The sequence below is a fragment of the Triturus cristatus genome, chromosome 8, assembly GCF_964204655.1.
Source record: "Triturus cristatus chromosome 8, aTriCri1.1, whole genome shotgun sequence".
In the NCBI taxonomy this organism is placed as follows: domain Eukaryota; kingdom Metazoa; phylum Chordata; class Amphibia; order Caudata; family Salamandridae; genus Triturus; species Triturus cristatus.
The window spans coordinates 517,571,470-517,597,946 of NC_140591.1; positions in this window are offsets into that span (position 1 = coordinate 517,571,470).

The following is a 26,477-nucleotide window of genomic DNA, read 5'->3' on the forward strand; positions in this document are numbered from 1 at the left end:
GTGGACTCAGGGAGCATGGTAGAAGTGTCAAGTTTAGTATGCCTGAACTCAGGATAATAAAATACTTCTTGTAGTCAAGTTTATTTTAGTATCCTGGGTTTGTAAATGCTACTTTTAGAAAGTTAGTATTTACTGACCTGACCATCTCAGTCCGCCTCTGCTGTGTGTGTGTGTTCTGCCTGGCAACAGTAAGGAGCAGGGTGGGGGGATCCCCAGAGACAGGTTGGCTGCCAGGTGGTGGGTAGAGAGGTGACACCTGGATGGGTGGGAGGAGTACACCTTGACTCTTGAATAGCCCTGTGCTCTGCCACCACAAAGCCGGCGCCGCCCCCTGTGGGGCGGCTGATGTCTCTGCCCTGCTGCTGAAAGGAAAGAGCAGAGTCACCATAACAAAGTGCTCCAGAACTGGACTGAGCCAGGCCTAGGCCCCCTGGCGCTAAAGAACAAAAGAATCATGGTATAAAAGTAGGAGCCTGGCTCCTAAGAAATCAGAATCCTGTTTTACCACAAAGAACCTCTGCCCGACTAGAAGGAGAAGAAGACGCTGGAGGAGCTGGCCTGCTGCTTGCCTTGCTGAGAAAGGAGAGGAAGAGACTTACTGAAAAGACTTTGCTACTTTGTGCTTGAACATTCTCCAAGGGCTTGATCTGAGCTTGCCCCCTGAACTGAACCCCAGGACCAGTGGGTTCTCTGTGCTTTTGCTCGTCCTCCAATTCGAGTCGTGTGTGCATCCCGCTGGAAAGAGACTGCGCCCCTCATCGCCCCTCCTAGGGCCGTGACACTCAGAAGCTTGCCTGCCTCAAACCCGTGAGAGCCCCGCTCCGTCCAGAGCCGCTCTCTGTCCCCGGGCCAGGCCGCCTGCATCCCTGTCACCGCCTGCTACTGGAGCGCGCTGACCGCGCTATCACCCCTCCCGCCGGAAGCCGTCCGACGACTGTGATCTACGCCGGGTCATCCAGCTGCACTGACCGTGCCCTGTGACCCCGCTTCGCTATCCCCGGACATCTCAGGCCGCGCCGCCCCCGCTGTGGAGACCCCCCTGCACCGCCGTGCTAAAGGGTCGCTGGCCGCGCCTGCCTACCTGCCCACACCTGCTGATTGAGGACCCAAGAACACTTCCGAAGCTGAGAGTCGCACCGACCTGTGCCGACTCTCCACATCACGAAAGAAGTTCCAGTACCGGGCTCGGGGCCCGCAACGCCTTATTTCCCCGTTCACAGGAGCCGATCTCTGTGAGTACTGGAACCACAAGTAACATTTGCAAGAGACTGCAAAGAATCTATTTGAGACTACGAACAAAGAACATTTGCCTGCTTTACAACCTGGTGGCATAGCGAAAACGTTATTGGTCTTGTGATAAGTCTGCTGAGATATATATACCTATTTTTACATAAAGAAGCGTATTTTTATATATATCCAAGACTGGTGTCCGTTTCTGGGGGGATTGATGTATTTACTGTGTGTGTGATTGTAAGTGCTTAACCAACAACGCCTGAGGAATCGCCTTGGCTGCTCACGCCACGCACCTAGAGGGTGAGCAAGGGTCATTCGCGAGGGGTTATCCTGCGCCCTGACGTGGAGGAGAGGGTTCCTGCTTGACACAAGGGCAACCTTGCGCCAACCAGAGATCCCCGACTCTAACACCTCTCTAGTTACTGGAGGAGGGGAGGTGACCTCAGTGATGTGTGTCCAGCCACTATATTGTCACCTTTCGCGTGTGTTTGCACCTTTCAACTTTGGGAGATCTCCAACCTTCCCATTTCCAGTACCTATGAGTATCCATCTGGGATGGCAATAACTACAGGCCCATAAGCATCCTATGTCATGGATGTATCCTCAAGCTACCATTGGGGACTCACTGCACCTGACCAGCTGTGCAGAGCAGCTCAGGCCGGCTTGCTTGCAAGCTGAATATATAATTCAGAGAAGGTCTTCCATCGTTCTTGTTTTAGTTTTTGACCTGGAGTGCTTTCTAGCACCCATGTGTCATATGATATACAGCATTTAATGTGCCAGGGAAATCCTAACCATAAATTAGAAGAAAAAGCACATTCTCTTTCCAAAACTCTTAAGTAAGAACACTGAAAACGCTGATACTGGCATATTAATATCTTGTTGAAGATCCACGCAGGTTGCAATCATTACATTGCAATTTGTGGGCGTGGTACTCTTTGTAAGAATGCTCAATATTCTGCTCCTTTGAAATGTGGTAATATGGAGGAGAGGATTGTAATGCTTCTAGTCTGAACGCTATGCAGCAATTATGATCATTGTTGTCATGACAATGAGTGTATTTTATGTGGGAGCTAGCTACACATTGTTGCGACTTTGCATTCATAAATGTCAGAAAGATGACATTTATTGAACTACAGGACATCCGTTTTTTTGTTATACTTTTTTGCGTGTTCTTATTTTAGGTGTTTTTGGAGTGCTGTTCCATTTAATAAGTAGTACATTTGGTTTGACATTATATCTTTTCCTAAATTGAAACTTACGTTTTATGCTATATCTAGCCTCAAACTTCACACCAACTCCTATCTGAGAGGCCTTGATGGCTTGTCGACTCTGGAAGTCAAGGAGGCTTGAGAGGTTAACTTCCCATCACCTACCATGTACCGTGTACAGCATCCTGGTCAGAAGGGAAAATATAACATCATACATTTGATATTGCTAAGAGGTATCTGCAACCTCTAGAAGCCAGCAAAATGACTCACACAACTGTCATAGTTTAAACATGTTTTACCACAATGGCATAACTATTGCACTACATTTATTAAACATAGCCAATTGCTCACATTTTTGGTAGTACAAACGAAGATAAAGAGGAAAAGCAAATAATTGTACTAATAAGACAGTCAAATATTATAGAATTTCTTGCATATTCAAAGCTATGTTTCTATATAAGAATCTCCAAGGTGTTTAAGGTACAGCTCTATCAGAAGAACCAATACTTGGCTTTTTAGCTTGGAAGTCAATATGCAAGTGATATTTTTGATTATTTGAAATTCTGTTGGTTTGAAAGTCATACAAACTATACAAATGACAGAGTGAATGCATTCCTAAACCAAATACAGGTTAGTGCACTGGAAGCTATTAAGCGAATGCTCAGAGCTTTCTACATTTGTAACATTGTCTCTCTACAGTAGAGTAAAGGTATCTTGTATGAAATCCCTTCAAAGAGGAATATCCGTTATCATACAATCCATCTGAAAATCGTGATTTCAGAGCTACCTCAATAAAATGAATTTAAGTCTAGGACTACCATTAGAGTCAGATGAAATTTCTACTTCTTTAGCCAGGTTGAAAAAGCTTAAGCCCTTGTGAAGGTTGCCAAAGTTTCCAGACTTCCCTTGTGGTGAGGTTTAACACATCTGGTGACCAGCAGTGATGATTTGCCGTCCTTTAGGACATGTCTGCAGCCCTTCTGTCAAGCGCGGTCAGGAACTACTGGACCGATGTTCCGAATACTTCACTGTGACATGATGCCAATGGATGACTAGCGCTTGGCTGCTGGGGCCAGGACGGGGGTTAGGGCAATGCGACTGGTGCGGCCGCACTGGACGCTGACATGTGGAGGGGGCGCTGACCGCTGGGAGTGTGCTGTGTTTAGCTATAACTTCTGATTGGAGTGATAAGGGGCATTTTTGCCCTGTGGCAATGAGAGAATCAGAGTAGGAGGTCATGGGGGTGGGAGTGCAAAAAATAATTGTCGCACCAGGTGCCACCAGTGCTAAAGCCGGCCCTGGTTGGGGCTCAAAGGTATGTGTGTAGTTGTATGAGTATTATCAGCTCCTCATGGCTGAGGCACAATGATAATAACGTCATTCTCGGAATTTGTATGGCCTTTAGTGCCTATGAAACTGACAGTGTGACAAAGCTCTGGAAACTTCCAGATCTTTTGAGCTATATAAGAGTACAATTGAGGAGGAATACGTGCCTGGCAGCATTAGACCTGTTTTATGGTTACCCGTCCACTGTGCTCTCTCGTTGCAATCCTTTGTTGCGTTTCTAAAGATAATATTTATCTGCCACAGCTATCTACTATCTATCCATTATTCCTTGTTTCATGGCCCAAAACCAGTGTTCATCTTTTTTCCCAGTGGGTGGAGTGGTTCCTAGTAGTCCTGAGGCTCATCAGCCAATTAATATATAGATAGGACATTAAGGCCTCTGTGGCTTGGGTGGTTAATTAGGGCTCCCGGTTTTATGGTATTTTTTTTTTTTTTTACCATTTCCATCTGCATGTATCCAAATTTATGTTTTGGCCATTTTATCAGTATTTATTCATATTTATTTTGTGTTATTTTTATAAATGAAGTTGTAAAAGTGTACATTTCCATATTTATTTAACTGATAGACGCACTCATACTTTGATGTCTGTTGTGATTTAGCTATTTAAGCTGCCAAATATTACGTAACAATAAATCCACTAAATATTAGCATTATACCACAAATGTATGTTTACATATGCCATTATTTAAAGACATTGCATCCTGTTTTTTTAATTTCCCATGCCGTCAATTTGCTCAGCTATTGGGATACTATTCATGAAAGACAACACAGAGAGTCACTTAAAAGACGCACAGTCTTCTGTATTTATCCACTTTTAAAAATAAATGCAGACAAAAAAACATTGTTTTCTGTCTCTGTTTATATGTAAAAATCCACAAAAACTGAAAACTGGGAGCCTTAATTATGATACACGTGATTTGTGGTTTTAGGATGACCTCTTATATATGTTATTTTCTATATAAAGTATTACCTTGATTTTGAGAACCAAAGAAGGACTGTCTGTTCAGAGGATCCTGACCATTCAGAAGCTCACCTGTGAATTATACTCCTAACCACAAATAAATGTCTTCTGTTTATTTATTGATTTATTGATTTTAAACAAAGACACAATATTCTATCACACTTGGCATTTAGTACAAGTTTATACACCCAATAATAGCTTCCCACTCTTTCTACATTTAGAGTGGACATGACTTGAGTCTCAATAGTCCCATTTGCCCAATAAGAACCTCTTTAGTTCGCTAGACCCAGCCATTTACCCCAGACACGTACGTATTTGACTGGACAACTTCTTACATCATATACTAGCTTCTCTTGCATTGCACACCAGTTGACCCCGTGCACCAGCGAGAGACTGTGGGGGGCGGAGTCTTTCCAGGCAGCAGCTATATCTCTTTTGGCCACCATGGTGACAGTCCCTAGTAATGCTTTGTCTGCACGGGAGCTGCCCACACCCTTCATGACTCCCAGGATAAGGGACAAATTGCTCAGGGGGACCTCCCACCGCAGTGTAGCACTTATCTCACTCACGACTGCAGTCCAGTAGTGAGTGAGTGCAGTTCAGAACCAAACCATATGATAAAAGTCTGTGGGTTCTGTCGCACTTCTTGCGCACTTGGGCCAGGGAGAAGGCCAGCAGGGTACAGCCGGATGGGGATGAGGTAAGCACAGAGCAGGTAATACATTTGAATTAACTGGAGCTTGTCTGTGAAAGTGATCACTTAAGGGTCCATTAGGTCGTCTCTCTAGTCTTCCTCCCCCAGAGGACCCAGCCATTGTTCCAACCGGTCTTTCAGGCATCCCCCAGTGGTGGGAGAGTTGTCCACCAAGGAGTGATAGATTTGAGATATCCCTCCCTTTCCTAGATTTCCCATGAGGACTTTGGCTTCCATTGGGCTGAACTCTGGAGGCGTTGTACCTACAGGGATGTGATGTGGGATGGCGTGAAGGAGTTGCAGGTATTGATAGAATTGAGTGAAGTGAAGAGAATAAATGTGCTGTAAAGAGCATAGGTGTCCCCACAACCAGACATCCCCCAGGTGTGTGATCCTGATCAGGTCCCAGCTTCGAAACCCTTCCACTGCTCCCACGTCCCCCAGCCAGGTGCCATGCATAGGGGTGTCTGAAGTGTAAGTTTTGCATCCCATTTTGTGAAAAGTAGAGGCGAGCCGAAAGAGCCCGAGGGACCAGGGAGCCGTAAAGCATCGCCTGGATCTGGGAGAACCCCAACTACCGAAGCTTCAATTGGTATTCTGGATCGGTCCATCTGCCGGAGAGCCAGTCATGTATCACCGGGAGGTGGTGGCTATGTAGATACCAAAGGGGATGATGGACGGAGCGTTTGAGCAAATCAAACACTCACCCCCAGTCAACTGATCTGGGTTTAATCCATCATCATTCTTTAGCTCACTCCACCACCCCAGTTCAGACATGGCCATATGCAAATCAGTCTGACCCTGTGCCTCATGGGAACAGTCCAGCCCGAACAACCAAGCCATGTCTTCCCTGGACCGGAAACAAGCATCCTGGGACCAGTTCATAACCCTCTTCAGCCAGGCTATCGTGAATCCAGTGGCAAAGTGAGCAAGGGAACCACGTCTGGGCATACCCTGCCAACTTAGGGCGAACAAAGCGATACCAAAGGGGATGATGGACGGAGCGTTTGAGCAAATAAAATGAAACCGGTCCTAGGATGCTTGTTTCCAGTCCAGGGAGGACCGGGCCTGGCAGTTCGGGCTGGACTGTTCCCATGGGGCACAGGGTCAAGACTGATTTGTATATGGCTGGGTCCAAACTGGAATGGCATGGTGTGCAAAAAAATGATGGATTTAGGCCCATATCTCTGTACTGGGGTGAATGTATGACATTGTTCTGAAATTCTGTCCAACAATAGTTCTTTTTGCATTTGTCACCCCGAGTGGGACGGGTATGCTCAGACGTGAGTCCTGTGCTCTCCATGCCACTGGAATCAAGCTATCCTGGCTGAAGAGGGGTGAAACCCCGAAACCGGTCCTAGGATGCTTGTTTCCAGTCCAGGGAGGACCTGGCCTGGCAGTTCGTGCTAGACTGTTCCCATGTGGCACTGGGTCAAAGCTGATTTGCATATGGCTGGGTCCAAACTGGAATGGCATGGTGAGCAAATAAATGATGGATTTAGGCCCAGATTTTTGTACTGGGGTGAATGTATGTTCTGCATTCTGTCCATCAATAGTTTTTTGCGGGGGTGGCTATGTAGTACAAGAAGAGAATTGTCATCCCCTTCCCCCATTGTAGGCGGTTTGTTGGCAGTGGGTAAGGGCCATGTACGGTCTGGAGTTTCCCCAAAGAAAAGCTATGGTCATTTAACCTAAATCCTGGAATCATCTTCGTGGGAGGTGGAGCGGGATGTTTTGGAGTATGTAAAGAAATCGAGGAAGCACCATAATTTTAAAAAAGAGCAATCTTTCCCAAAGAATTCAGGGGGAATAATTGTCAACTGCGAAGGTCTTCTTTCGTTCTCTTAATCAGGGGGGTGAGGTTGAGTGACCAGGTAAGTTCTGGGCAGAGCGCCACCCAAATTCCTAGGTACTTTAAGGTGAGGCGTCACATGGGGATGTCTGCTTGACAGTCCAAACAGTCTTGTGACACGTGGAGGGGTACCAGAGTTGATTCGGCTGAATTTAGGTGCAGGCGTGATGTAGCTCCAAAGAACTGGAAGATACGGGAGGTATCAGGTGCCGGATCTTGCCGGGTCCACATGAAAATTATGACGTCATCTGCATATAGGACTATGCTGTCCTAGTGCCACCCCTGCCGTTGTGCGTAACAGCAGATAAGCCGGGGGGCAGTTCTATTGCCAGGGTGAAGAGGAGGGGATATAAGGGGCAGCCCTGCCTCATTCCCTGATGAATTGGGAAAATGTCAGAGAGCCCACCATTTATCAGGACCCGAACCGAGGGGTTACAGTAGAGTACGCGCATCAGTTTTTGGAAGTGTGGGCCAAATCTTGCTGCTTTTAGTACGCTCCCTAGATACCACCAGTCAACTGCATCAAAGGCATTTTCGAAGCCGATAAATGACAAAGCCAGATTTGGGGAGAGAAGATGGCGGTTGGCCAGAGTCATGTCAGGACGTCACAAGCAATGCCTCGTGCTGCGGCAGGGCATGAAGCCACATTGGTCGAGGTGGATTAGGCAGGCAAGTATTGGTTTAAGGCGTGTGACTAGGATAGTACATAGATTTTGACTTCGGTGTTGATAAGAGAGATCGGACAGTATTACGAACATAATGCAGATGTGGGGGGTGTTTTAGGGATGGCCACTACACTGGCCATGTGAGTTTCAGGTGGAAAGGTGCCTGTCTCCACCACTTGCTCATAGAGGGCATTGAGGCGTGGCACTAGAGTTCCCTAAATGTGGTGTTATATTCAGTCGGGAAGCTGTCTGGACCTGGCGTCCTCTTGGACGCTATAGCTGAGAGTGCCTCCTCGACCTCCTCTAGTGTGATAGCCTGGTCTAATGTATGTGTCTCTGAATCAGTCAATCAAGGAAAGGGAACATCTTGTAAGAACTGGTGGATGGACCCTGGGTCCGGTTGTTGTCCTAATGAATGCAGGGATGTGTAGTAGCATGCAAAGGCCTGTGTGATAGCTGCAGGGATGTGGCGTGTGTGCCCTTCTGTGTCCAGAATCTCTGGGACTATTCTATTAGTGAGAGGGCGAGATGCCAACCAGTGAGGCAGCTTACCATTTAGTCACCCCACCCATAGACCTGTGCCATAGAGGACCTCCACATCTGTTTGGCCGACTCAATGAATAGGTGTTCTAAAGACAATGTGTGGCATGAAACCACACATTGCCTTTAGAATTAATGTGTGGCAGTGGTAACAGGTTTCTTGCTTAAGTCAAAAGCTGTCCGTTTTTTGCTTTTAATTTTAACTTTTGCAAACTTCACTCATTTTAACTACAAGGTTTAACAAATAAAGATGGAAATGTGCAAGTCAAAGAAATGTGCAACTTCACAAACGCTACCTACAATCAGCCACTACCACATCAACAGCCTGTAGATATGAGAGTAAGGACTGAAGCTTGAGCCTGTTTGCCTACCTTCCGCAAGAGGAGTAGGTGTGGCCTGGACCACAAAAGTGGAGCAGAAACCATTTAAAAAGGGTAAGAACTGATGTTCTTTCAGTTCTGCTGCAGGACTATTGCATGCTAGCAAAATAATATCTAAAGGGGAGTACTTCACCATAGCTATCAATGGAGGTATATCCTTCCACTTTATAGTGGGTGATGTAATAGGTTACAAGTACCATAACATTCACTTCCTCCTATGAATTTACCATTGTCAGATGCCCCAATTCTCAGGGATCATGCTCAATGACTCAGAACAGATATCGCCCTTGCATGATCAAGAGAGAGGATCCAAACACAGAGATTCATTGGACATTTATCTTGCCCAGCTTCCAAAACCCTGAAAAGATCTGCTCGGTCCATTTACTACATCATGATTTGATGTGAACAATCATTACAAATGCAAGTGCAATGAAAAGCAAATGCCCCGGGCCAAGATACATACCACATCTTATGTTGGGATCAGCCAATGGGATAAGCTTGGTGCTTTTGTGGCACACATGATGTACAAGAGAATAGTGAAGCACACACCATCAAGAAGTTGGATATACTTCACTGCATATATGGAAATAATGTCTTCTGTTACTCTAGGTAGGCACATGCACCAATGTAGAAAAGCTAACCTAGACTGTTAATAGTTGAAGAGATTCGCTTTCGGACACTAAATTAAACCTCTTAACCGCATTTAGAAATGAGCAGAGTTCAGCGATCCTTCCTGACCCTGCAGACCCATGTAGAAAGACATGCACGAGGACAATCCAAAAACATGCTCAATGGGTTTGAGGTTAGTAGAGCTAAAAAAGTATTAACATAGTTATGAATTAGAGAACACCACTTCATGTCAGTGAATGAAATAATACTTTCAATGCAAACTACTGTATTTTATTGATTTCTTTAGCCAGATTGCCTAAAACTTTAATCACGTGACCTGGTCTAAGCTAGTTAGGTGCAGAAAAAAGAAGCAATGAAACTGAGTGCAGCTCATGTAAGCCAGTCGTGCATTCTGTTTGCTATATATAACAATAAAGGTAGTTGTCAGGTCTACTTATCCAAATGTAGTCACAGCTTGCGAGCAACTGACAGAGAGTGATACATTTCAGCAGCTCTAAATGTACTGCAGAGGAGAGTCCAATTTGGTAAACGGCAAACAAAAAAAAAACGGTTTGAACACATTCATCAATAAAATATCCCAGTGATGTGACCTGCGTTGCACACTGAATGCCTGCTCACACAACCGATCTTAAGTGGTAATAATCACTCACCACCGTGAACTGGGCAGAACAAATTACCCACAAATGCCGATATATGACAGCAACATTATACTTCTCCCTAACAGACAGGTACCGTGAGGGTAGTTGAAAATGTGCACGTTCCTGGTCTCCTGGCGCAACCCCCTGCAGTTTCATCCACAATCTAGGGGCATTTTATCAAGACAGGTGATAAAATTATCGCCGCTTTAGCGGCAGAAAACTACCGCTAAAACGGTGATAATGGGCTTGATAATATGCTCTATGGAATTCCAATTGAAGCCCATGTTAGATGTAAAGGACATCTAACCTGAACTTGAATTGGAATTCCATAGAGCATATTATCAAGCCCATTATCGCCTGTCTTGATAATAAGCCCTGGAGAATTCCAATAGAAGCCCAGGCTCAAGCCCATTATCGCTAAACCGGCGATCATTTTTTACATCGTCCTTGATAATATGCCCCCAAGTTGTTTTATAAAATAAACGTTAAGGTGCAGATTTACAAGCCCCTTGCACCACTATTGCGTCACTTTTATCATGGGAAAGGTGACGTAAATGTGGCGCAAGGGGCTTGTAAATATGCCCCTAAATGTATACAAGTAAATAACACCTCGAGGCTGATAAGGAAAGTAGTGAGCGTGGGTACAGAAGGGTTTTAGTCACTTTATACTCTCATGATCAGCTAGAGGTGTAGCAGTGGCCTGCTTATTTGTTTTGTGTATTTCCACATTTGGCACCAGTAATATAGTGATATCATAATTTTCTCTTCTGTGGGCAATGTTTCAATTTCCACAGCCAGCTATGCTTCGGCTTCAAAGTCTTTGCTGTCCAAAGCCTTCCTCTCTTGTGTTGACTTCCTTTCATGTCACCCTTGTTTACTGCACATAATAGAGTCTGCCTGTGATTTCAGGCAAACCTTGCATTTTGTTGACTTCCCTTTTCCTTTCAACTATCTCGGTGAGGAACAGAATGCCTTTTTTGTTCGGTTCTAAGTTCTTTAGTAATTCTTCACTCACAGGAAAACAAAGAAAGTGCATGTTCGCTGAACATCTTCCATTCCTTTATCACCTTGTGAAGCTTGAATATTTACACCGCTCGCTCCTATCTGTCGTTTTACCTGCTTTGTGTGTTGTGACTTCCTGGTTTTGAAAAACCTTCATGTACTTTAATGTTTTACCTTTTGTGAGCATCTGCTACTTTCCTGAAGCGCTTCCCAGATATTCTCTGTAATTGTATGGCTACTTAGCTCTTTCCAATGGACGTGGATTCACTGAAATGTCGTGGCTAGTGACGTTATGCACCCTTTAAACACAGATGCCATTTTGTTGACCTTTTGTTCCACTCCTGGATCTGCAACAGCCATCTCTTCATAGCGGAGGGGCTAGGAAAAAGATACGGAGTGGAGAATACACAAAGTAAGCATGTCTCCTAAACCCTTGTTTACTTTATCCGTCTACCCCTGTCTTCATTAACCCTGAAATTAGGTTTACTAAATGACAACTTGATGGTAGGACCTGCTACTCTCCTATCCACACCTACTTGACAACCATGCGTATATCATGTGGTTTCACTTTTCTTGGGACTCTATTTAGTTCTCATACATGATAGGTTTACCGAGCATCCAGGTACCCTCATCAGCACTGCTGCATCTGTCAAGTTCCCCCTCCATGCACAGCATGGAGAATGGGCAACAAACTGTGAAATCTTATATGAAACAGTGGGGATATATAGCGAAGGATATATCAAATAATGCCATCTGAGCTGCAGATGACAAGCACGCTCCTCACTCAGTAGGGTCATGATGTAGAAATAGTGGTCAGGAATGAGATAGCCCATTGGTACAGGAAACAAATGAACGTGTCCCACGTGTTGTTATATGGTTCATATGAATTTAGTAGGACTTTGTATTAGGCCCACACAACTTCACAATATAGAGATTGGGTCTATCAATATCATCAGTAAATGTTGGTTTTAGCTAGCTCATAGTACAACATCTAAACACCTAACCTTTCAGAGTTATAGATGTTGTCAATAACCCCAAACATGACCACTCAGATTCCCAAGGAATTCATGGAAACAGATCTAACTAATTTGTGTGTTACTTTCGCTTACTCAAGGTGTCACGAAGAGAAGATCGAGAATACATTTTTTAATGTTTATTGAAAAGATCTAATCCTTGTAAATAAAATATGAGCAGAGATTATTAATCCGATGAAACAGATCCCTGTTATAAGCATTATTAGAATGGTGAAAAATCACACCCAAACCAACCTTGTTAATTGCACCTAATGTTACTCTTATCTGTCACTAATACAGCCACACTAGCGAGAGCATATCAGGAGTACCCTTCTGCCAGACATTTTAGAATGATCTAACCCCATATCTTAGTATAATGTGTCAGGAAGCCTGCCTCAGTGCATTAACAAATGTACCCAATCTGAGTTTGCAAGCTTGCACACTTCTTTTGCAGGGCTTCTCAGGATGAAGGTTGGAGTCTGCAGAGCTGCATCTCTGTCACATCTGACAGTTGCCTCCATGATAACTTTGGCAAGAAGTGCCTCTCATTGAATTCAGCATGAATGCTGCTTAACCCCTTCCCCACTCATGACAGAACCACTCCGTCATGAGCCACAGTCGCCGTGTGCTCATGACGGAGTTGCTCCGTCATGCTGCGGCGCTAATTCCCCGCCTGTGCGGGCGATTAGCGCAGTGGGCGGAGTCATGACGGAACCAGTCCGTCATGAGCACAGCTCAACCGCGGCTCATGACGGAGTGGTTCCGTCATGAGCACCGCGCCACCGCGCTGCCCCCAAACCCCCCCCAGCGCTGCGGCGGAATTCCCGCCGCAGCGAAAGGGTTAAATAATAAAACTCCATCCTTATTGTACTATGTCAAAGGTGCAGAACAGCATCTTTAGTTAGTCTGGAAAGAGGGAGTGGTCTACTATGAGCACGAAAACAAAACAAGGGCATTGTGTTCTAATATGTGTGATCTTGGAACTAATTGTGAGGACTGCAGGGAGACAATATCAACCAGTAATAATTCGGTGCATGGCTCTTACTCGTATTAGGGGAAAACATATGCAATCCACCATCAGAAAAAGAAGCCAAGTTAAAAAAAAAAGATAAAAAGAAAGGCTAAATGTAGGCTCTACCACTTTCTGATGGGAGCCACTTGAGATGGAATTGTGCAGAATTTCACATCAAAAGTCACACAAACTTCAAATATAAATGCGCGTGGGCAACTAGAACAAGCAGGAACCACCAATGGCTTCTCTTGAAAGGTTATGCTTGCACCAACGTGCATGCAGAGCCAGATGTGGTGCATATCCCAAGTAATGCAAGCACAGCTAATAAACATTTGTCTTTCTTTACATTAAGAGGGTTAATTCATATCAGGGTCTCAAAAGGGAAAAGATAGTTTAATAGTTGGGAGGCATTTCATATCACAAATCAGAATGTGAACAAGTGCAAATCCTTTCATAGGGGTATTTGTAATGCTTCCTATTCCTCACTGTGTTGTACCTGTACCTTTAGCTATGCAAAAAATAAAAGCCACACAAAATGTCCCAAAACATGTCATGAACATATCTCACCAATCCAGACATGTTGTGAGGAGACTCTGAAGTGATCTGACTATTATGTGGAAGTCGCATATGCACAAGACTTTTATGGTGGAAGCCAAATTTCAAATTCCTCAATTTAAGAGGGGAGGTGGATAACAAGTTCTAGGGCAGTGGTTGTTAACCTATGGTACACAGACCCCAGGAGGTCTGCAACATCTGCTCAGGGGTTTTGTGACCGTTTATCAATTTGTTAATAATATTCAATTTTCTAAAGTATGTACTCATGAAAAAGCAAAATGTAAAAGTGAAAATATTAAATGCTGTGTAAATGTTAAATAATTTGAAACAGGAATATAAAAATGAAGATGGCATTGTTAGCTTGATCATGGTAGTAGCATATTTAGGGCAAGCAACCATATGGATGACTGGTAACCATCACTGAAACATTAGAATGAAGAAGCAACATAAAGAGAGGATACATCAGAAGCAAAAAAAGACAAAGCATATTGCTTATGTCTTTTAGAACCAAAAACTAATTTTGAAAAGCTCCAACCTGCCATTGAAATTTCGATATGTGAACGAATGAAAATATTCCATAATTTATGTACTTATTTCTGCAATTTTCTATATTTTAATAAGGGTCAAATTGTCCAAATATTTTAGATCAGGTTTCCTAACTTCCAAAAATGATTCAGTGGAGGTCTACTGAAGTCAAAAGGTTAAGAACCCCTGGTATAGAGCAAGCAGCAGTGAATATGTGACAACTTGCCATGGTAGGTGATGTAACAAGCTTGGCCATTTCAAAAAGATTCATGCCTCCATCATCACTGTTCACATTTCTCTGCATTTGTATTTCCTCGTTTAATATCATGGTAGCCTACTTCCGTCCTATGTACTCTTAAATATATTATGTAAAGCACATATTGCTTAATAGCAACAATCTGCATGTCCGTCCTTATGTTCTTGTCTTTATTGTGCAAATGTTTGATTGCTCACTGCAGATAGTTATGTTTGATCCTTGCAACTGTGTGGCATAGATAATGGGCATTTGTAGTGCACCCGTTTAAGGCTAGTTTTGAAGACGTGGAGAGGTGCCAAAAGGAACTTGAAGAAGTTATCAAATAAACCTTAAAAAATGAAATCATAATAGGCTGCTACTTCAAATTCCCAAATTTGGTGAAAATAAAACATTAATAAAAATGAGTGTTCTACTTTAGCCCATGTGTTTTTCATGGTTACTTTACCTTATTCCACAAAGGTTTTTGTAAGAATAAAAAGCATGGAGCATTTTTATAACTTCCTACTGGATATTGGTGAAAGGGTAAACATGTAAGGATCCATTCTTAAACTAGAGCTTTCCTGAAATGCTGAAGCTTTCTTACATATTTGGTGACTTTGAATCCAATAAATGTGGAGGTGAATCTGTGACTAGACCCTGGTCTCTTCTCTCAAACAAAGGTTCCTTGATTTACCCGACCAAATTCTCCTTCGTTGCTAAAATCTAGTATTTTGTCAAAATGTATTAGATCTTTTTACAGTGCATGGCAAAGATGTGCATCTGTATTATATTTTATGTATGTGGGAATACTGGAAGTGATTGATCAGTGTAGTCTTTATATTTCAGGTCAAGTGTGTCTAGTGCGTTTTCATAAATTTTTTTGAAAACTAATACGCCATTCTGAAGAAAATAATAACTTAGCTATTTAAGCTAAAAATACGTTCTTCAACAAATGGACTTTAAATTCATACTCACAAATGTGATATCTGCCTTACCTATTTATTTTTTTGCTATCATTTAACACTCTGCAGTACAAAATTGATCCTATATCCCATTCTCTTTTCGAACTTTCTCCATTAACTAATTTAATTTAGCATTGAATAGGTACTCACTTTCCCAAGGATTCTATTTTGATAGAAATCTGGAAGCAGGACTGTCAGCCTTTATCTACAGCAAATCCAAAACAATGTTCTACCTTTTGCTTCATTAATTCATAATACTGATAACTTCTTGAAGGTCTAACATGATTAAATTCATAACAGAATATCTTTATCCGCATTTTAAGAATTCAAAAGAAAAACGCTAGCGTGAACCATGAATTTACTCCTTTTCACTTGACAATAGTATATTTTTGAGTTATTCTAGAATACTTAGGCAAAAAAACTCAATGAATAAGGTGAAATGGAAAGGGGAACTAGGACAGGCTCGCCTTGTTCTCCCCATTATTCTAAAGCATGCGGTTAAGTGGCATTAATTATCACACAATTGGATGTATTTTGATTAACGCTTTAGTTTTTTTTGGTGGGGGGGGGTGGGGAATCTGAACTTTGCCAAGCTCAGTAACAGAAGTTCCCCACAGTTTCTCTCAAAGTCCTTTAAAGTTTCCTTGTTAGATTTGCACAGTTGGAGACAAAGCCACTGTTGCTATCTATCAAATACACTAATGTTGGATGTTCTTCTGACATATCTCTTCCTGTCATAAAACAGGCTGGTCATTATCTACTAATTGTGTACCTAACTTGGATAATCCAGCTGGCATCATTCTACTGATGAATTAATCCCCTAGTGACAGAATAACATGTTGATAGAAGTACACAGCTCAAATCAAAACATTCTTTACCAGATGTGGCCATTACCACATCGTTCAAGAATTGGGTATTTTTGTAAATGCATGGATATGCAACATATATTGGAAATATAATATCAATCAGCCATTTTGTTCAGAATACCATCCAGAAATCAAGTGCATAACAATTCATTAAGTCTACTTTATTTCTCCATAAACATAACTGGCAGGTGCACTTTCCGCATTGTGATTTTTGCATCTGATGTTACTCTCGATGTTTGTACATTTTGGTGATTCCTTTCCATTTTCAAACGATTCCTATGTTTTTAACAATCTTTTTCTACAACATAACATTTTGTATAAAGAACCCCGAGGTGACCAGGTTTCTCCTGTAAGCTTTTAAAAAGAGATAGCCAATAAATATTACTTCATTACTTATGAATCTTCCTATGTTGATTTCCAATTGAAAAACCATAGGTCTGCTAATTTTATCCCATTCTCCATTTTACTCAAACGATGCTTTTGTGATATATATCTGATGTTTCTTGTAATACTCCCTGAAGATGATTATCTTTAGAATGGATTGTTTCCCAAGGCACTTAGCACCTTTTGTGATTAATTCAATTAATGTACATTTTGATTTTCTATTCATTCATATTTTTAGCTTTTTGTTTACTACGTACATTTTTTTCTTTGCATAAAAAATCTACAGACACGTTTTTAATTACCACTTTCAGTGTTCAACATAATGTAATCAAATTTTCATTTGACTCTTTACTTTAAATATTTAATCAGACTGATCTGATTAATGCCTGGGGGACTTTTAACTCATATTCGTAAACATAGAATTGTGGATTTTAAAACTGCATCTTTATGTAATCTTTATTCAACAAATGCACATGTTTAAGAAGAGTAGTATACTTTCTAACAATGATGCACAAGTAAATAAAATAATACTCAAGGTTCCACTCATGCAATTGTGATGTAAGAGTCCTGAGAATGATGGCAATAATATTGATGGAAAATAATCTTCAGTGAGATCAGTTAGTTCTTTCTATGACTAATTATTGATCAAGTGGCCTGACAAACTAAATGTTTCTCTCCATAGCATATCTCCTGGGAAATGCTAACATTGTTTTTAACACTAGCATCAGGCAAACGTCTATCCAATTCCTTTCCTTCCTTCCTTCCTCCAGCAGATACTCAAGCAATTAATCTGCGCTCTCCATATCCTGGAATAGATGATCCTTCCTTCACCAGCCACTCACCTTCTTTTGCTGCAAGAAATGCGCATACGCGGGTGTCCGCGCATGCGCATTTGTCAGAAAAGTTGAAAACCAGGAAGAGGGAGCCCCGGAGACGCCGTGCTCCAGGTAAGTGCCTTTTAATTTGCTTTATTATAAATTTATGTTATCTTTTAAAAGGAGGGTGGGCGGGAGGCGGGTGGCGCGTAGTGGGGCTACGCGAAGCGCGTAGTGTGCGTAGATTCGGGCACACTACGTGCTGCTTCACATAGCCCCACTACGCCCACTACGCCCACCCTTAGTTAAGATATGGGAACCATTCCTTATACGACTTAAGAACTAGCCTGGAAGTCCAAGGATTAAAGACAGAAATCAACATGGGAGCACTACTGAGATGGCTTGGGGAACTCCCACGATATGCTGAATTGAGGCCTGATTAGGTGCACATGGCCCTTAGCAGGATGGGCCATGTTGGAAGGTCACAATGCACTCCTCGTCTCTTGTCTTATATGAGGACAAACAAAAACCTTAAATCACACACAAATAAGTTATTTCTAAACTTATACATTCATTTTTAATATTTAAACAACACCTTCAAATTGTGCACTTCCATACACAGTGTACTTAACTCGGAAACCACAATACATTACCTATAACTCATGCTTTTTCCATGATCTGCTTATACCCTTTTATATTATGTCACTTATACCATCAAAAATAATATTATTTACAAAAAGAGCTATGACTTTGCAAATGATGAGCCTCATTTATGAGGTTTTGTCGTATGGCAGTGTTGAAAGGAATCTTGCTGCTCTGTCCTATGTCAAAACAAAAGGGCAGGAATGTGGCGTATTTATAAGTTACAACAAATTCCAGGCCTTTTCCCCTGTGCTGACACACACTGGGCTGTCTTGCGCCAACGCAGGCACCTTTGCGCCATGGTGCAAGCATGCCTACTTTGTGGGGCTGATTGATTTTGATCAGGAAGGAACACCTTCCAGCACAAAATCAATCACAAGAGGCGATTTAATCTTTCTATGTGTGGTGCAGAATGCAGCACACATAGAAAAAGGAAAATCCTTATTCCGACTCCCTAACGCAACCCCTGGAGTGGTGTTAGCTTCTGACGCATTCCCAGGTTTACGATGCTTTGTAAATCTGGGAATGCTTCAGGATTTCATGGGTGTTGCGTGGGAACACCGACAGCAACACCCATGGAACACCCCTTTCATGCAGTTTTCTGCATGAAAGGGGCACATATTTATAAGGCCACGAAAAGCCATGTCACATTGCGCCACAGGAACGTCAAAAAAGTGATGTTCCCTCGGAGCAATAGTGCTGGTAGGATGAGACCCTGTATCTTTCGTGAGAACACAGTGCATGGTAGAGTGGCAAGTTATAGTTAATGTAGTATGGCGAGTTGAATACACTGTGTGTGGAGGTGCACAAGTTATAATAATTTGAAAGTGTTGAGCACATTATAACTGAAGAATTTCTAATGTTTGTCTATTTTAAATTTGGAGATTATAGAATGAATAAATAAAGCTTTCTTAACTATAATAAAGGTTTAATCTTTTTATATTTTAATAAAACATGTTTTTTGAAATCGTATAGTTCAATGTTGTGGAGTGGGGTGTGCTACAGTACAGTAGAGGAGAGTGTTGTAAAGTGTACTGTTGTAGAGTTGAGTGGAGTAGAGTAGAATGTGGTATGGTGGAGTGGGATAGCATAGAGAAGTGTTGTCGAGTGGAGTGGAATACAAGAGAATAGCATACAGTGGAGTGGAAAAGAGTGGAGTGGTATAGAGTGTAGTGTGGTAGAGTGTAATAGCATACAGTGGAGTAGCTTAGAGTACAGTGGTGCAGAGTGGCATGAGTACAGTGGAATAAGGTAGAGTGTAGTAGCATACAGGAACATTACGTAGAGTTGAGTGCTGTAGAGTGGAATGGCATAGAGAGGAATAGCGTAAAGTGGAGTGGCATAGAGTGGAGAGGCGCAGAGTGGAGTGCATAGAGGAGAGTGGGGTACAGTGTAGTGGTGTAGAGTGGAGTGTCAGAGTGGAGTTGCATGCAGTGGAATAGTGTAAAGTGTATAAGTGTACTCTGTAGTGATGTAAGAGTGCAGTGGCGTGGAGTGGATGATGTACAGTGTAGTGACATACATGGAATAGCATAGATTGGAGTGGCGTGGAGTGGCACACAATATAATGGCGCAGAGTGGAGTGTTGTGAAGTGTATTGGGGTAGACTGTATTGGCGTACATCATAATGACATGCTGCGAAGTGGTGTAGAGTGGAGTGTTCTAGAGTGGAGCTTTGAACAGTAGAATAGTTTAGAGTGTAGTGGAGTAGAGTGTAGTGGAGTAGAGTGCAGTGGTGTACACTGGAGTGATGTAGAGTGGAATAATATTCAGTGTTACTGGCATACAGTGTAGTGATGGAGAGTGGAGGCGTATATGTTGGAATTACTCTACTTACCTAGAGTACCCAAAAGGATCATCTGTGCACCATAATGTGTAATCCTGCCAAATTTCTTGTAAATCCGTTCAGATGTTTTCACTCTATGTAAGATACAAAAGACTATGGAAAATCCATTGGTGGAAAAATGCATTTTGTGACTACCTTTTATGTTTGCACCCTATTGACCAATCACCACAAAACTTTTCATTATCCGCCAATGTAGAAGGAAGAATAAGTCTGAAACGTTTCATGGAAATTCATCAAACGGGTGAAACATTATTAGCAACCAAAAGTCCAAGGAATTCTTATACCTGGGAATCCTAACTATCTTCCCCCAAGATTTTTACCTTTCTTCTCCATTTTTTACTGATTCCATTTTTGTTGGCCTTAGGACTCTGTGCACTTTACCACTGCTAACAAGCACTAAAATCCGTGTGCTCACTGCTTACAACATGGTAACATTGACTTACATCCAATTTAATTTTCTTGTAAGTCTCTAGTAAAGGGATACTATATGTACCCAGGGCTTTTAAATCAATGATACTATTGGTCCTGCAGAACTTATTGTGCCACCCACTTGAGTAAATGTAAATGTAAATTGATACTTGTATAGCGCACTACTCACCTGCAAGGGTCTCAAGGCGCTTGTATGAATACCGCTGTGGAACCCATCCTGGCTTTCCCTGTGAGGCGTCCACTCCTGGGCACCCCCAAGGTGGAGGCCAGGCATCCTTAGCGTTGTGGGGGCCGTTGTGGAGATTAAGCAAGCTATTGCCCAGAGTTGCAGAGTGGGACTCCATGATTGGAATGGCACCGAGGCGAGAATTATCAGGTCCGTGGAATTTTTGAGCCCAAGACCCACCGAGGCAGGGAATTGAACCCTGGTCCCAGGCTAGACCTCTGCATCAGGGTCTGCCACTCTAATCATTGAGCCACACTTCTCCACAGTAGCCTTTTAAAATCTCTCAGGCCAGTCATTGCAGGCTTAGTGGACAGTTTCAAACTTTCATTTTGACCCGACAGAGTATAACTTTTTGCCAGGCCTAAACTTTTGCTTTTAATACATCGAAGTCACCCCTAGGAAAGACTCTAAACAGTCCATAGGGCAAGGTGCAGTGTATTGAAAAAGCTGCGCCTGGGCTTTTAAGTTTTACATATCCTGGTAGTGAAAACTGCTAAATGAATTTTTCAGTATTGCAAGGTCTACCTCTCCCACGGGATAAAATTGAGCTTACTTATTACATTTAATAATTGATACCTTTCAATTGGTAGCATGTAGGAGTGCCAAGTTTAGTGTCTAAAGAATTGTAATTTAAAGCCTACTTTAATAGTAAAGTTGGATTTTAAGGCACAATTCTGAAAATGCCACTTTTAGAAGGTGACAGTTTCCTGTCCCAATCATTTGGTATGACTGCAGCCTGTATCCTGTGCCACATGACTAGGTGTGGTTGGCAAATGGTCTTTTGTACACTGCTCCCAGACAGTGAGACAAAGGGCGATAGGTGTTGGCATGATGAGACATCTAACTTGATGAGGCGAAGGAGCCGTCAGGTACCATACTTGCACATCACAAAGGCTCTGCCTGGGCACACTCACAAAGGTTGAGCACTAGCCTTTTATGACCCCAGATAAGCTGGGGTCAGGGCAGGGAGGTAGGAAATCCAACCACCTCAAGGGGTTGGGGAACCTCCAAAAACATTTATTATTTCAGAGTGGGCAGCAAGTAAAAATAATGAGCCCTCAGTCCCAACTCTTCAGTACACCTATGGACATGTGGAAGACTCAAACAGACTGCTGTGCTGCTCTTCAAGAAGGACTGCTACTCTGCTGTCCATGTGAAAGGACTCAGCCTACATCTTGATGCCAGGACCAGCAGAGTGAAACCAAGGGCTAGTTGGCTGGACTATTGATGAGAGACTCAGGGACAGAAGAGGACCCATCTTGAACTTGCTGTGTGTCTACCAATGAAGTGGTGCCACCTCAGTCCTGGACCCTTTGAAGTGGGCCTGAAGGTGCTCTGCCAGTTGAGCTGTTGTCCTGTGAGCAGAACCACCACAGCAAGATGCAACACCTCGCAGTCGCTTCAGAACTGCTGCAGTGAGATGCCTCCCCAACAGCGAACTGCGCATCACAGCCCGCAGCCTCATTGGTACTGCTGCTGCACGATGCATCCTCAACGGAGGCCTTCTAATTGCAACCTCCTCGTTGCTTTGTATTGCAGCATCACAACTCTTCAGAACTGCCACTGCGCAAAGCATTTTCAATGCAGAATCTCGCAATGTTCCGCAATCAGGATTTATGGATTTATGTTCAGTGGGCCTTTGGTTCCTGTAGCTGGGCTGGGCTCCATCGTGGTCAGACTTGTGACTTCATCCTAGTCCGGTGCAACCAGATAGCCATAGTTGGTGATTTGTACTTATAGGCACTGTTTTCACTTAAAACATCAAAACAGCATATCTCTGTTTTTACTGCTAACATTTTGAGTCATCTGGATCTCAAATTATTTATTACATTTTACTCCATTTTCCTAATTTGGAGTGGGATTTTTCTTGTATTGTGTTTTCACTTTATTACTGTTTGTGTGTTGCATAAATACTTTACACATTGGTGCTAAGTTAAGCCTGACTGTTTTGTGTCAAGCTACCAGAGAGTTAAGCACAGGTTAGTTTGAGGTTTGCTTGTGACATCACCTGCATAGAAATTGTGGCTGCTGCTTGAGTAGGGTTTCACCTCCCTTGACCAGTAACCCAATTTCCAACAGAAACGTGGTCCATTATAACCTCAAGTGTATATGTTTACTGATAAGATAGAATAAGAAGGTAGTGTGATGCAGGCAAGACACATATTGTGTTCTTCCCAAGACACTCTCTTTCACAACAATTGGTAATAATGAGTATCTGTAAGTGAGCCACAATGTTCTAGAATGCATTTCTTGTCAATGGTTCCAGATTTGGAGTCATTCAGAAACGTGATTTAGAAGGACGCTGATTTAAGTAAGTTGCTTAGGTGAGTCAAAGCTACAGTTCTTGTATAATCTGGTTTACGTTCTGAGAGTTATAACAAATTGTAAATTAAATGAAAATGAAAAGAAACTATGCTTCTGTCTGTGGTCCTTCAAACACCATTCTAAAGGCATGGCAGTGGTTTGCTGGCATGTCCGAGTTGTCTTAATGTGACATGTAAGGTTAAATGTTCTACTAGTAAACCTTTAACTTGAAGAGGGTTTGCTTTACCATTTACAGTCAGTGTGGCCTAAAAGACTGAGAGATCAAGAGGCATGCGTCCATTTCATAACACCGCTCTGTTGCACCCTGCGTCACCTGATGAGCTGCTCGTTGCCACCACCACCACCACACGCCATGGGAAGCCAGGTCATCAAATGAATGAAGATGAAGCGCTTGTAGCATCCGTCAGCCACTCTACAGGATATCTAAATGGAAGAATTACTCTGATTGTGGCTTTGCAAGTCCATACGCTATTCCTTCTTCCTTCAAGTACAGCACATCTCTTAGCCACGGGAGCTCAAACAGAGCTTTCAAAGTTTCACTTCCAGTAAAAAAAAAAACTTGCTTTTAATTAGGGTTTAAATTCTACCATCAAATGAGCAAAGATCAGACAATCGCCACTGATGAACTTGGTAATTGCCACCAGACCAAATAGAAGTCATCAGGATGTGAAAAGGGAACGTTCTCATTACAATTTGTTGAAAGATGGCCCAAGCTGTGCAAATCACTTCCAAAGTCGATAGGGGACCAAAGTGAAGAATGAGAGATTCTATTCCCAACATGAGACCAGAAGGGGGCAAAAAAGAGGACGACGCCGCTTGTCATCAGCAGACAGTGCTCATTTCATAGCTCTTCTGACTACATCAAACTTCCAATCAAGGGCTGTCATTGGTTCAAAAGGCAAAGACGCGAACAGGCGGCTGGAAAAGCAAAAAAACTGTGCTGAATCACGACATTTCTACCTTTTTAATTGGTAGCAATTAAAATAACCCCTGTCGGCCCAGTCACAGCCTGTATAAATATATTTGTTTTAATACTTCTTTTCTTTCTACTATTATAAAAATTAACCTGTTACGATATTTTAACCTCATTAGTTTTGAAAATGTAGGCGTCTTCATACAGTAAGACTGCATGGCGAATACACTATCAGTTTCTAATTTCCTGGTATATTGTCAACCAATATAATAAACCGCGTCCTGCCCTCTTTGCGTTTGGAAACTACAGGATACCTACATACTGTTAACTAGTTAGTTTAAACATTTTAACGAACTTTTATATAATTATTTAAAGCACATTCTATTTAAATTGTGAGTCCGAGCTCATCAGGTAGCAAAAGGTGAGATTGAGTTAGCAGCGATATTTTCAGGCAACTGTTTCATTGATAAATTATAAATAATTAAGGGGCATATCAACAAGGGCTTTAAAAGCCAAAAAAGGAGAGATAAAACTAGAGCCCTATCAACAACAGGGTGCTAACACGCAAATTTGCATGTTAGCACCCTTTTACTCTACACTTCCCCTTGCATCTCTAATGAGATGCAAAGGGGCCGTTCCAGAGTGAAATAATAGGAGAAATGTCGCTAAGCGACATTTCTCCTATTATCAAGAATGTCGCTAACCCTGTTAGAGACAAAAAAAGCAGCGCTAACCGCGGTTAACGCTGCTTTTTTACGTCTGGTATTTTTCTGACTTAGCCATGATATCCTATGGAAGGGGGATATCATGGCTAAGTTTGCCTGTCCCTATCAACAAGGTAACGTGAGATTATCGCTGGGTTTCCAGCGATAATCTCACGTTAGCCTGTTAGCGTGAGAATTTTTATCGCTTTTGAGATAAGCGTTGCTAATAGCACGCTATCTCAGCGATAAAATTTCACGCTAGCCGGCGATAATTATCCTAGCGCTAACTGCGCTTAGAGATAATTATCGCCGCTTGTTGTTGATATGCCCCATAGTTTTACACTTGTCAGACAGTGCACATGTTTTTACACGGATTAGTTGGTGTTAATGCTAGGGTACAATTGCATCTTCAACAGTGGGATCTCAAATTAAAAGGGACAGATCTGTGATCAAGATAACACTTGACTTTCACACTTTCAAGAAACAAATTATGAACATTCTAATGTAGAAGGTTAACCAACTAAAGGTAAAATCAGTGTTTTGCAGTGTGTCTGGGACAGCAATAAACTTCCATTACTTGACCCTTTTGCTGTACCTGTTCCTTAAATGATGGAAACGTGAATTCTAGATGCCTACGTGGGTCTTTTTTTTTATGAAAAAGGAAACCTGCACTGCTGTAGACCCACCACCACAGCATAACATTTATAGCATGCCATAGTCAAAAGGTTTCCAAATTAGTGATGCCCATGTGGTGCATGTTCTTCATGTTTGCCTGAAACTTGAGATCATCTTTTAGCTTTGAAAAAGCCAACACAATTGGTATCTCCAATGCTTGTTTCAGAATTGACCAGTGAAGCAATTTAAGCATGAAAAGTTTATATACAATTACTTACCGAAAATCTTCATAACATTTAGAGCCAGATGTGTGTGTACTGGATTGTCTAAAATTTGTTATCATTTGAGCACTAACTTTTAGGAAATCCAACTGCATTTTGCGAACCAACCTATGCACCAATAAGTCAGTTAACAAAATACTGCATAGCAGTGGGGCATAATTGGAACTGACTGTAAAACAATTTTCTAAGACATCACTGCCTGCGCCTAAAATAAATGTATTTTTGACCGTTGACATTATTGAATGGGGTCCCCTTCTATACGGTGAACGAGTTACAACCTCCTTTGAGGTGTTAGTAAAGTAGTAATGTTTTGCAAAAGCAAAACATAATATTAATACATATCATAGTCACCTTCCAAAACCTGCCCCTTCCATATTGTGAGTCCTTATGATTTCCTAAACCCATTTAGCTATTCAGTAATGCCTGAGACAAGGGGTGAAGAAGTTGTGTTAATGAAAAAATTGCAATGAAATGTGTGAATGTGCTTCCATTGCATGGACTGGAAGTTGAACTGTCCTTGCATTGAAAGAGAAGTGATTCAAAACTGATCTACTGTAGTGCCGCTTAGCCCTGGATCATTACAGCTTGCTACCATAAACCCTTTCAAATCTGGCCTCAGTAAAGGGAGTATGGCCCATTAAACTGAAGGAAAGATGGCTAAGGTGCTGGTGTGTGGTGATTGCCTGCCGCTTCACTGCCCAATCCCTCACAGTACCCTCGTGTCGTCACCTGCCAATCCACACAGAATAAGCCAATAAAGAGGGGGTGTGGTTACATTTTCTCTCGTTCTTCCTGGGAGCTCTGTGATTTTATGTCTACACAAATGGACCTGGCACATGGTGAGATTGTGTTTATATTTTTAAATAAGTTTATTAGACTACATTGTCGACATAAAGATGCAAAGTAATGAATTAGCAAAAACAATATAACTATGAATCAACTTGCATGTTTGTACTTCTTGATGCCACACCGCCA